Below are 13,899 nucleotides of genomic sequence, written 5' to 3' on the forward strand. Positions count from 1 at the left end.
AAGACTGAGCCACGGCTCTAGACCCTTGGTAACAGGGCCGCAAGGACGCTCACATCACAATGCTGCTTTGCTTGCGTCCTCAGTAAGCGCCTCAAGGCCACGCCCAATGGGTGTCGCTCCCAAGCATGTCACACCAGCAGAGGTGACCTCAATAGAAGTTTCCACAATAGATGTGGCTCCAATAGAAATAGCACTAATGGATATTGCTTCAACCATTGTTAGTTTCTAAAGACATTGCAAAGAAAGACACTCAACAGACACTACCCCAACAGACATTCATACACTGTCCCAATAGACATTGTTCCAATGGATGTCGTCCTAGTGGACGTCAACTAAATGGATGTCGCATTAATAGACGTCATCTCTGGTGGTGGTGGTGGTGGTGGTAGTTAGACAAGGGCGCAGTTCCTCTCTGGGAGCACGTGTGCATCACCCAAGCCTAGCAGCTTGAATGATTTGAGTAGGGAAAGAAGTCTCAAAGGCCCTTAAAGAGTTCCACAGTGGTGGGTGGGTGGGTGGGTAGTTGAGGAATGGAATTCCACAGGTCTCTGAAGTGAATGCCCCTCACCAAAGGCACCAAAGCTATCACTTATTTTCAACCAGCATCCAGGTTCTTGAACAATTGTGTGCTTTTTATGAGGGTCATATTCCTAGCTTTCTCTGTCTGTCCCTATAACCCTAGGTATGTGAATATCCAGTCCTATTTGGGACACAAGTTTTGTTAAAACAGACATTTCAGACCAAGAGGTATATGGATCAATTTATTAAACTGTTTTACATGCCAACCAAGATGAAAAAAACAGTTGTGGGACAAATTCAAAAACCTACCAGCAGCATGGCCAGATAGCAGTTGGAAAAATGAAACTATTGGACTGGGGTATTTAACATATAACAGGTTAAGATAAATAAATTATTGACATTGAACTTACATCAAGACAACAGAAAGGACAAGTCTTGGGATAAGTTAGTCCATAAAAAGAACTTTTGTGGAGATAGGGATTCACTCCATAGCCTAGATTGGCCTCAATGTCACAGATCCGGCTGTCGTAGCCACCTGAAAGATTGGATTGCAGAAACACAACACAATGTCCAGGTTGTTTGTTGTGTTTTTAAGAGACTTTGGTCACACTAGGCAAATTCTGTAACACTGAGCTACATTCTTAGCAAGAGACACTTTTCTACTTCCTGGTTGGTGACAAAGGCAAAAAACAAAACTGCTGATGGCACACATACATAATCCTAGTACTTGAGAGGTGGGAGCAGAAGATTATTAAAAATTTGAGTTCAGTCTGGGCCTTCCAGAGTAAGACCCTACCTCAAAAACAAATGAAAAGCAATGGGCAAATAGGAAGAGAAATTTTCAGCCTAAAGTAAATAATCATGGAACAATTTTCCCCACATTGACTTGTTGGTTAGCTTGAAGATGTGAGTTCAAATAACCACATGTCCTAGTTTGCTTTCTGTTGCTGTAATAAAACAAAAAACAAACAAACAAAAACTTTACCGAGGAAGAGACTTATTTCAGCTTACAGCTTTCCGTGTGTCAATCAAGTGAAACCAGGGCAGGAATTTGGAGGCAGGAACTGAAGCAAAGACCACAGAGGAATGGTGCTTACTAACCAAAACCACAGGCCTGGTGGGAATGTTTACAGTGGGCATGGCCCTCCAACATCAACCATTAAACAAGCAAACGTGTCTCACAGAATTCCAGGTCAATCTGATGGAGTCTATTTCTCAGTTAAGTTTGTTCCTTCCCATATTATCTGAGTTTGTGTCAAGTTGACAAAAACTCAGCCTTGCACTTAATATATTTCTCACATTAGTGTTTCATGCCTGTAACAGAAGCACTTGGGCTGAAAGCACAGGAGACCTACCATGAGTTTAAGGCCAGCCTAAACTACATAAGAATTTACAGGGTAGCCTGGCTACAGAGTGAAACCTTGACCCTAATAACAAAATAAAATGAAACAAAACCCTCAAAGCTGTCAGATATCAACCCAATAGCCTTTATGGGTGTTGTAAGTACTATAGCAATTAATAAAATCTATATGATAGGGTAATTCAAAATATCGTCAAAAATTAAGATGTTACCCGAAGAGTGTTTAAGAAACTTACAGCAATATGAGAGAAAGAGACCAAAAAGAAATTAAGAAGGCAGAGAGGAATGAATAATGAATAGAAGATTTAATCTCTCACATGTCAATAACTACATTTAAATTGTCTGAACCTAACGATTAAGGGACAGAGATAGGCAAAATATATGAAAAAACATGATAACACTGTATATTTTCTATTAAAGATGTTCATAAGTGCAGTGACATAAGTAAATTGAATATAGGACAGGAAAGTATATTCAAAACAAATTGCAATAAAAATTGGGTTTGGTAATATATTAAAGTATATGTTAATTGTTAAAGACAGAGAAAAACATTATGTAACTACAAAAAGATCTACCAGGAAAATATTATAATTCTAAGCATCTAATATGCTAGATGATTGAACTTCCCAAAATGCGAAGCAGAAAGCAATAGAAATAAAAGGAGAAATTGATAAATTTACAGTTATAGAGATACATTAAACACCTACCATCAGAGGATCATATAAATAAAATTTAAGTTATACTGATGCCTTTTCAACCATTTAAAATATTTGTACCTGCATAATATAATGTTTTCCTCAGGAAAACAATAGCACTGAGTGAAAACAAAAAGTACAAAATGATACACTTGACATTTAAATCATGCTTATGGATAGTCATTATGAAATAATTAGATATGATTGTGCTCCAAAGGACATGTACCAATGGCTTGGCTTCCAGCATTGTGTGTGACTGGGGATGGTGGAAATGTCAGGGTTTAGTAAGAGGAAGTAGGTCACTGAGGCCATACCTGCATACTTTGCTTCCTGGCCACAATGCCAGAGGAGAACAGCTTTTCTCTTCTACATGCCCTGACATAACATACTACTTCACTACAGCCCCAAATGACACACTGCCAAATGAGTACGAACTGAAGTCTTTTTTAAGTTGATGAATTTCATATATATTGTCACAATTATAACTAACTAACACAAAGATAACTAAAACAAACAGTAATAATATAAAACAGTAGTACACCTTAGGAATAAAGTGAAATGAATGAGATCCTTAAGAGGCTATGGAAAATTTGACTTCATTTATTTTATCTTAAAACTTTAAAAGAGATATGCATATGTGTATCTTTCTGTGTATGTGCTTATGTGCATGCAAACATGCACTCATATGTGCATGTGTACACCACACACGTATGGGTGCCCAAGTAGGCCAGGAGAGTGTGTTGGATTTCCTGAAGCTGAAGTGATAAACAGTTGTAAGCCACACAGTGTGGGTACTGGGGACCAAACTTGGGTTCTTTGGAAGATCATGGAGTATCTTGGCTACTGAGCTGGCCCTCCAGCCCCTACATTTTATTATTTTATTTTATTTTATTAATTACAGTTTACTCACCTTGCATCCCAGCTGTAGGCCTTTCCCTTTCTTCTCACAATCCCACCTTCCCTTCCTCTTCTTCTCCTATGCTCCTCCCCTACTCCAATGATAGGGGAGGTTTTCCTCACCTTCCATCTAACCATAGTCTATTAGGTCTCATCAGGACTGGCTTCTTTGTCTTCCTCATGGCCTGGCAAGGCTGCCCCCCCCCCCGAGGTGGAGGTGATCCAAGAGCGAGCCCATGAATTCATCTCAGAGATTGTCACTGGTCTTATTATTGGGGAACACTCTTGGATACTGAGCTGCCTTGGACTACTTCTGAGCAGGCTTTCTAAGTTATCTCCATGCATTAACATTGCTTGGAGTATCTGTCTCAGAAAAGATCCCTGTGTCCAGATTTTTTGGTTCTATTGCTCCCTTTGATTCCTACAAGTCTTTTTCTATCTTCTCCTTCTTTCATAAGATTTCCTGTACTCTGCCCAAAGTTTGGCAACGCATCTCAACATATGTTTTGATACCCTGCTGGGTGAAGTCTCTCAGAGGTCTTCTGTGATAGGCCCCTGTCCTGTTCCCTGTTTTCTCCCTCTTCCGGTGTCAGTCTCATTTGCCTTTCTGATTGAAGGTTGAGCATCTTACCCAGGTTTATCCTTCTTGCTTAGCTTCCTTACGTGTACAGATTTTAGCATGATTATCCTATATTATATGACTAATATCCACTTATAAGTGAGTATATACTATGTGTGTCTTTCTGCTTCTGGGACAGCTCACTCAGGATGACCTTTTCTAGATCCCACCATTTGTTTGCAAATTTCATGATTTCCTTGTTTTTAATTGCTGAGTAGTATTCCATTGTGTAGATGTACCACAATTTCTTTATCCATTCCTCAACTGAGGGACATCTGGGTTGTTTCAGGTTCTGGCTATTACGAATAAAGTTGGTATGAACATGGTTGAGCAAATATCCTTATTGTATGCTTGAGCATCTTTTGGATATATGCCAAGGAGTGGTATAGCTGGGTCTTGAGGGCGCACTATTTCTATTTGAAAAAGCACCAGATTGATTTCCAAAGTGTTGTGCAATTTTACATTCACACCAGCAATGGAGTAGGGTTCCTTTTTCTCCACATCCTCTCCAGTATGTGTTACTTGAATTATTCATCTTAGCCATTCTGATGGGTGTAATGTGAAATCTAAGGGTGCTTTAGTTTGCATTTCCCTGATAACTCAGGATGTTGAGATTTTCTTTAAGTGTTTCTCTACCATTCGATGTTTCTCTATTGAGAATTCTCTGTTTAGCTCTGTACCCCATTTTTTAATTGTGTTATTTGATTTGTTTCTGTTTAGATTAAGTTCTTTATATATTCTGGATACTAGCCCTCTGTCAGATATAGGGTTGGTAAGGATTCTTTCCCAATCTGTAGGTTGTCATTTTGTTCTGATGACAGTGTCCTTTGTTTTCAGAATCTTTTCAGTTTCCTGAGGTCCCATTTATTGTTGCTCTTAGAGGGTGTGCTGTTGGTGTTCTGTTCAGGAAGTTGTCTCCTGTGCCAATGAGTTCCAGGCTCTTCCCCAATTTTTGTTCTAACAGGATTCAGGTGTCTGGTTTATATTGAGGTCTTTGATCCACTTGGCTTTTAGTTTTGTGCAGGGTGATAAGTATGGATCTATTTGCATTGTTCTACATGTAGACATATAGTTAGCCCAGCACCATTTGTTGAAGATGCTATCTTTTTTCCATTGTTTGTTTTTGGCATCTTTGTCAAAAATCAGGTGTCCATGAGTGTGTGGGTTTATTTCTAGGTCTTCTATTCAATTCCATTTATCCACCATTCTGTTTCTATGTCAGTTCCATGCAGTTGTTATAACTGCTGCTTTGTAAGGAACAGCTCTAGCAAGGAATTCAAGTACTATATTAAAGAGGAATGGAGGGAGTGTGCAGACTTGCCTTGTCTCTGATTTCAGTGGGTTTAATTTAAGTTTCTCTACTTTTTTTTTTTATATTGGCTATAGGATTGCTGTATATTGCCTTTATATGTATCCCTGATCTCTCAAAGAGTTTAAACATAAGTGAAAGTTGCATTTTATCAAATGTATTTTCAGCATCTAAGGAGATTATCATGTGGTCTTTTTCTTTCAGTTTGTTAATATGGTGGATCATATCGATGGATTTCCGTATATTGATCCACCGCTTCATGCCTGGGATGAAGCCTTTTTGTTCATAGTGCATGATATCTTTGATGTGTTCTTAGATTCAGTTTGCGAGTATTTTATTGAGTATTTTCCCATCAATTTTCATAAGAGAGATTGGCCTGAAATTCTCTTTCTTTGTTGGGTCTTTGTGAGGGTTAGGAATTGAGGTGACTGTGGATTCATAGAATGAGTTTGGCAATGTTCCTTCTGTTTCTATTTTGTGGATTAGTTTGAAGAGTATTGGTGTTAGCTCTTCTTTGAAACTCTGGTAGAATTCCACGATGAAACCATCTGGCCCTGGGCTTTTTTTTTTTTTTTTTTTTTTTGGATGGGAGATTTTGATGACTATTTTTATTTCCTTAGGGAATATAAGACAATTTAATTGATTTACCTGTTCTTGATTCAGCTTTGTAAAGTGGAATTGATCAAGAAAATTGTCCATTTCATTTAGATTTTCAAATTTTGTGGCACATAGGCTTTTGAAGTAAGACCTAATGATTGTTTGGATTTCCTCAGTGTCTGCTGTTATGTCCTACTTCCATTTCCATGCCTTCTTACTGTGGGATCCACAGACTTAAAAAAATAAAGTTGCTTGCTCAAGCGTGGGTAAGAAGCTAGTTACTGGACTGTGAACAACCAACTGATCAGTGACTATGGAAAGTGACAACCTACCCAAGTAACCATCAATGGTAAGTAGACTATTAGGGAGGGCTGAGACCTCGTGGGACCCTCTTCCATCAGTCATTAAATGTTGACCTGCACTGTCTTGTGCAGTTAAACATAGCTACAGAGTGTTCATAAGTACAAGAGCTATTTCACTTCTTTACTTCTCCTTTTTCCTGCCCTCTTTCATGATGCTCTCTGAGCCATGGAAGGAATAATGTAGATATTCCATTTAGAACAGAGCACTCTACCATCACTTATTCTCATTTTGGCAATTATGGGTTTCTACATTAACTACCAACTGCTGTGGTAAGAAGCCTCTCTGATGAAGTCTAATAGAAGCACCAATCTCAAATGGCAACTGAAAGCTGGACATCAACAATTTTTAATCTTTTACAAAAGAGATCTACTTGGGTTAATATTAAAGCTTAAACTGTCAATTCTTAGTAATATCTCGTTAATACCTAATAAATTGTTTTGTGACAGAATCCAAAATGGAGGCTTTGAAAGGACACTGTGTTGGAAGAGTAGGATAGCAGTGACTGCAGACCAACCAACAGACCAAACCAGTGATTGTTTCCCAGGTGAGAGGAAACCTAATGGTGTGGGAAGCAATCAGGGCCATTCTCAGGTCACACAGCTAAACCCAAGAAGAGTTCCCATGTTCCTGCAGGAGCTCAGTAGCCAGCCCAGAGCCACAAGCATGCCTGCTTAGATTGTTATCCCAGACTGAACTGTCGGCCCCACAATAACAGAGACTGGGTTTTCTAGTCAAAAGAAAACCCCATTGAAAAGAAAACAATCAGGACTAACTTCAGGTCACCCAGACACTCACCAGAAAACGTCCAGGCTCCTGCAGGCACTCTGCCACCAGCCCACAGACCCTCCTGTGTACCCAACTCACCATTCCAGACAGAACTGTGGACTTCAAAACATCAGAGACTAGGTTTCCCTGTTGGGAGGAAACCCCAGAGTGAAGGAAACAACAGGTCTCACTTTAGGGCACCCAGCCAAACCTTTCCCCTGAAAAGTTTAGGGCAAAAGTTCCCAGGTTCCTGCATATGCCCAGTGACAGGCATGTAGCCACTTGCCAGTGCCTGCATCTTGTACTGAATATCCCAGACTGAACTGTGGACCTCAAGATGCCATAGGCAGGATCTCTATGTCTGGAGGAAACCCCATGGTGGGGGAAACATCAGTTCTGACATCAGGACACCCAGCTAATCCCAGAAAAATTTCCTGGGTTCCCACAGACACAAGGCTCTAGCCTCCTCCACAAGCATGAGTACTGCAATCACCTTCCGCTAATTACTGCTTGGGTACTGGGACACAGGGCTAGAACATCAGACCTACAAAAGCCTGGGACCCAGAGGATCAGCCCCCAGAAACTGTTCCATGGAACAAGATGTCTCCCTAGATAAACTGACCAAACCAAGGGGATCCCTGGCTCTTCAAGAGTGCTGCATCCAGAAAACACAGTGTAAGAGCAGCAGCAACAACACACTAAATTCAGAGCCAGAAACCATGTGGCAGGGCAGCTGTCTCCAGTACCTCTCCTGGTGAGAGGAGAGCCTCTGTGACTGCCAATGACCACAGTTAGCACACAGGGCCATGCACCTGAGCTGTAGTAATACCTAAGAAGCACCTGTCATTCAGAGACCATACACAAAAATCTCAGGAGGCCTCCTTCAGGAACAACTATCTTCATGTCAAGGGGATTCTCCCCACCCAGGATTCTAGCAGGCACCAGAAACTACCAGCCAGCACCTGACACAGCCAGATGGGTAGAGGCTGGTGTAAAAGAACAACCAACAAAAGGCAAAGCAATATGTAACCTCCAGAAACAAGTTATCCAGGGGCAGGTAGCCCTGGATACTGTATCAGAAGTGAAATTCAAGAAGATGACCTTACGTCTATGCTTATGAAGAGGATAATGGAGGAAACAAATAAAATATGTAAAGAAATAAAGGAAGATAAAGTCAAACAAATTATGTCCATAAGTAAATAGAGGAAGATGTAGCCTTCAGAAAGAAAATAATTAAATCACCGAAAGAAAAAAAATAGAAGAATGGATGTTCAAACAAACAGATGAAGGAATTTAAGGAACAACAGAAAAATATAGTCAGACAGGTGAAAGGAATCAACAGAAACAGTTCAAAGTCTGAAGATAGAATTGGAAAAATTAATGAAAACACAGAGGAAATTATGGAAAAGAAGAACTTAGGGAAGAAAATAGGAACTATAGAGGTAAGCATAACCAACAGACAACAAGAGATGGAAGAATCTCAGATGTGGAAGATATAGTGGAAGAAATGGATATGCCCATTAATGAAAATGTTAAATCTAAAAATTCCCTGACACAAACCATCCCAGAAATCCAAGGCAACATGAAAAGACAAAACCTAAGAATAATAGGAATATAGGAAAAAGAAGATTCCTGTCTCCAAGGCCCAGAAAATATTTTCAACAACATCACAGAAGAAAATTTTCCCAATTTAAAGGCCTATAACCATACAAAAGGCCTACAGAACACTTAATAAAATTAGGTCAAAAAATAAAATTTTCCCACCACATAATACTCAAAACAAAGTATACAGAACAAAGAAAAAAATATTAAAAGCTGCAAGGGAAAAAGGCCAAGTAACATATAATGGCAGACCCATGAGAATTACACCTGACTTCTCAACAGAGAATATGAAAGACAATAGTGCTTGGGCAGATGTCAAGCAGACCCTAACAGAACACAAATATGGGCCCAGGCTACTATACCAAGCAAAACTCTCAGTCATCATAGATGGAGAAAACAAGATATTCATCAACAAAATCAAATTTCAGCAATACCTACACACAAATCCAGCTTTACAGAAGATACTAGAAAGGAAAAATATAACCCAAGAAAGCTAACTACATTAAGGAAAACACAGGAAATAAATAACCTCAAAAAAAAGCAAAACTAAAAGTAGCCAAGCACAGAAACACACTACCACAACCAACATCAAAATAAAAGGATCTAACAGCCATTGATCATTAATCTCTCTCAACATCAATGGGCTCAACTCTCCAATAAAAAGACACAGACTAGCAGAATGGATGTATGAACAAGATCCAACAATTTGTTACATGCAAGAAACACACCTGAATCTATCTATCTATCTATCTATCTATCTATCTATCTATCTATCTACCTACCTACCTACATATCTATACATAGATGGTAGATAGATAGATGGATAGATAGATAGATAGATAGATAGATCACAAATATATAGCTATATCACAAATTGTGATAGATATATCACAAATATAGATATTACCTAGAGTAAAGGGCTAGAAGATCATTTTCCAAGCAAATGGTACCAAGAATCAAGCAGGAGTAGTCATTCCAATATCTAATAAAATAGACATTCAACCAAAATTAATCAAAAGAGATGGGGAAGTTCATTTCATACTCATCAAAGGAAAATTCCACCAAAAAGACATCACGATTCTGAACATCTATGTCCCAAATACAAGGGCTCTCACATTTGTAAAAGAAACGTTAATAAACTTAAACCACAAATAGATCCTCATACATTAATAGTAGGAGAATTCAAAACTCTACTCTCACCAAAGGACAGATCATCCAGAAAGAAGCTAAACAGGGAAATAAGGACACTTAGAGAGGCCCTAAATCAAATGGACCTAATAGATGTCTACAGAAATTTTCACCCAAATTCAAAAGGGTATAACTTCTTTTCAACACCTCATGGAACCTTCTCAAAAATAGACCATACAGTTGGTCACAAAGCAAGCCTCAACAGATTCAAGAAGATTGAAAAAACCCCTTGTATCCTATCTGACCACCATGGAGTAAAGTTGGAGCTCAATAACAACAGAAATAGTAAAAGCCTACACACATATGGAAACTGAAAAACTTGGAAGTCAATGACAGCTGGGTAAGTGAATAAATAAAGAAAAAATATAAAGATCTCCTGGAATTCAATGAAAATGAAGGCACAACATACACAAACTTATGGAACAAAATGAAAGGAGTACTGAAAGGAAAGTTCATAGCACTAAGTGTGTTCAAAAGAAAGTCAAAACATCTCATACAAGCAACTTAATGGCTAACCTGAACACTCTAGAATCAAAAGAAAAGAAACAGACACACCCAAGAGGAAGAGACAAATGGAAATAATCAAACTCAGGGCTGAAATCAATAAATTAGAAACAAATAAATCAAAGAATCAATGAAACCAAGAACTGGTTCTTTGAGAAAATCAACAAGATGGACAAACCCTTAGCCAAGCTAACTAAAAGGCAGAGAGACACCATCCATATCAACAAAATCAGAAATGAAAAGGGGGACATAAGTACAGACACCTAAGAAATTCAAACAATCATTAAGTCTTACTTCAAAACCTTATACCACACAAGAAACCCAGAATTGCTAAAACAATCCTCTACAATAAAAGATCTCCTGGAGGTACCTCCATTCCTGATCCCAAGCTGTACTATAGTGCAACAGTAATAAAAACTGCATGGTACTGGCATAGAAGCAGAATGGTGGATCAATGGAATAGGATAGAAGACCCAGAACAGAAATAAACCCACATACTTATGGACACCTGATTTTTTACAAAGATGCCAAAACCATACAATGGAGAAAAGATAGCATCTTCAACAAATGGTGCTGGTCTAACTGGATGTCTACATGTAGAAAAATACAAATAGATCCATACTTATCACCCTGCACAACACTAAAGTCCACGTGTATCAAAAAGTTCAACAGAAAACCAAACACACTAAACCTGATAGAAGAAAACGTGGGGAAGAGCCTTGACCTCATTGGCACAGAAGACAACTTCTTGAACAGAACATCAACAACACAGGGCCTAAGATCAACAATCATTAAATAGGACCTCATGAAACTGAAAATATTCTGTAAAACAAAGGACACTGTCATCAGAACAAAACTACAGCCTACAGATTGGGAAAGGATCTTCACCAACCCTATATCTGAAAGACTGCTAATATCCAGAATATATAAAGGACTCAAGAAGTTAAACAGCAACAAACCAAGTAATCCAATTAAAAATAAGGTACAGAGCTAAACAGAATTTTCAATAGAGGCATAACAAATGGCAGGGAAACACTTAAAGAAAGGTTCAACATCCTATGTTATCAGGGAAATGCAAATCAAAACAACCCTGAGATTTCACCTTACACCAATCAGAATAGCTAAGATTAAAAACTCAAGTGACAACACATGCTGGAGAAGATGTGAAGAAAGGGAAACCCTCCTCTATTGCTGGTGGGAATGTAAACTTGTACAACCACTTTGAAAATCAATCTGATGCTTTCTCAGAAAATTAGGAATAGTGCTACCTCAAGATCCTGCTTTACCACTCCTAGGCATATATTCAAAAATGTGCAAGTATACAACAAGGACATTTGCTCAATCACATTCATAGCAGCTTTATTCATAATAGTCAGAATCTGGAAACAATGTAGTTATCCCTCAGTTGAGGAATGGATACAGAAATTGTGGTACATTTACACAATGGAATACTACTCAGCAATTAAAAACAAGGAAATCATGAAATTTGCAGGTAAATGGTGAGAACAAGAAAAGATCATCCTCAGTGAGGTATCCTAGAAGCAAAAAGACACACAGGGTATATACTCACTTATAAGTGGATATTAGACATATAATATAGGATAAACATACTAAATTCTGTACACCTAAAGAAGCTAAACAAGAAGGAGGAACTGGGTAAGATGCTCAATCCTCATTTTAAAAGGCAAACAAGATTGACATCGAAAAAAGGAGAAAACAGGGAACAGGATAGGAGCCTACCACAGAGTTCCTCTGACAGACTCTACTCAGCAGGGTAATGAAGTAGATTTTGAGTCTCATAGCCAAACATTGGATAGAGTGCATAGAATCTTGTGAAAGAGGGGGAGATGAAAGACCTGGAGGGGAAAAGAGCTCCACAAGAAGAACAACAGAACAAAAAATTTTGAGAACAAGGGTCTCTTCTGAGACTGATACTCCAACCAACGACCCTGCATTGAGATAACCTAGAAACCCTGCACAGAATTAATCCATGGCAGCTCAATATCCAAGTGGGTTCCTTAGTAAGGGGAACTGGGGCTGTCTCTGACATGAACTCAGTGGCTGGCTCTTTGATCACCAATCCCTGATGGGGAACAGCCTTACCAGGCCACAGAGGAAGACAATCCAGCCAGTCCTGATGAGACCTGATTGTCTAGGTTCAGATGGAAGAGGAGGAGGACCTCCCCTATCAGTGGACTAGGGGAGGGTCATGGGAGAAGAAGAGGGAGGGAGAGTGGTATTGAGAGGGCATGAAGGAGGGGGCAACAGCTGGGATACAAAGTGAATAAATTGTAATAAAATTATTTGAACCATTACATAAAGATTGAAAAATAAATAAAATCTTTAAATGTTAGGAAAAAATAAATAAAAATGTATATTCTATCTGCTTTGATTGTTGGTTTTGTTTCAGGTTTTTCTCTTTTTGTTTAAAAAAATTTGTTTTGTGACATTGTTTGTACAAAGCCAAGTTAGTATCTCACTTCAAATTTAAAAAAAAATAATTCATTGGATTTGTTTAAAAGGCTTATAAATTAAAAGTAATTTGAACTAAATTTTTATTTACTCTTGTGTACTTATAGACTTATTTCAAGTAAGCATGCTATATGTCTTGTATCTACAGTTTGCTCACAAAAATGTTAAGTCATATAACTACATGTTAAGACCCTAGTGCTGAATACACCACATGCTTTAGCTAAAAAGCATACAGGAAAATCAGTATTAAACTGACTGAGAAATTTCTTACTTGAAGGAAAGCTTTTATAGTGAAGGAAGTTTCTATACATGCTGGTGGGAGAGAAAATACACCAGTGGTCTTACTCAGCACTGCATACCACTCTTATTGACTTTCCACACAAGATGTGCCACTCATGCAATAAAGTTAGGGATGTTAATGGGGTAAGTAACCACTTTTCTGATTATATTTGTGATTTTTTTTTCCCACAGGGTGCAATGTCATGTATGATTCTATAACACTGCTCAAAAGTCCATGGCTTGGATGGTTATATACCATAAAAAAATTATTGTTATTTTGCCAAATGGTAAAATTGCGATCTAAACCTTTATGTTAGTATCCATAGACATGGACTTTTCTCAACCTTGTACAGAGAAGCTTTTCTCTGCAGTTCAGAAACTTACAACATAGAGAATAAGAGGCTGCGAATGCTTATCCCTAAATAGAACATCTTTATCAAACTCCCAAAGTCTCAGGGATCATTGTTTATGAGCATACAAAGAGAGTGTAAGAAGAGCTAAAGGATTAAGAGGCTTGACCTAATGATCTCATAGCAGCTGCAGATTGCATAAGATCAATCAAAATTATGGCCTAGACAAATGAGGTACTCCCTAAGGCCTATTCCTTACTGAGGAACTATTGGCTGTTGGGATCTGCTGGGGGAGGGAGGATCATTCTTCCTTGAAGATATGGCTAGTAGTAGGCCTCCCATGCTCCAATGAATGACCCCACATCAATGCACATGTGAGG

This window comes from Psammomys obesus, unplaced genomic scaffold, assembly GCF_907164565.1.
Source record: "Psammomys obesus unplaced genomic scaffold, mPsaObe1.curated_primary_1811, whole genome shotgun sequence".
Lineage (NCBI taxonomy): Eukaryota > Metazoa > Chordata > Mammalia > Rodentia > Muridae > Psammomys > Psammomys obesus.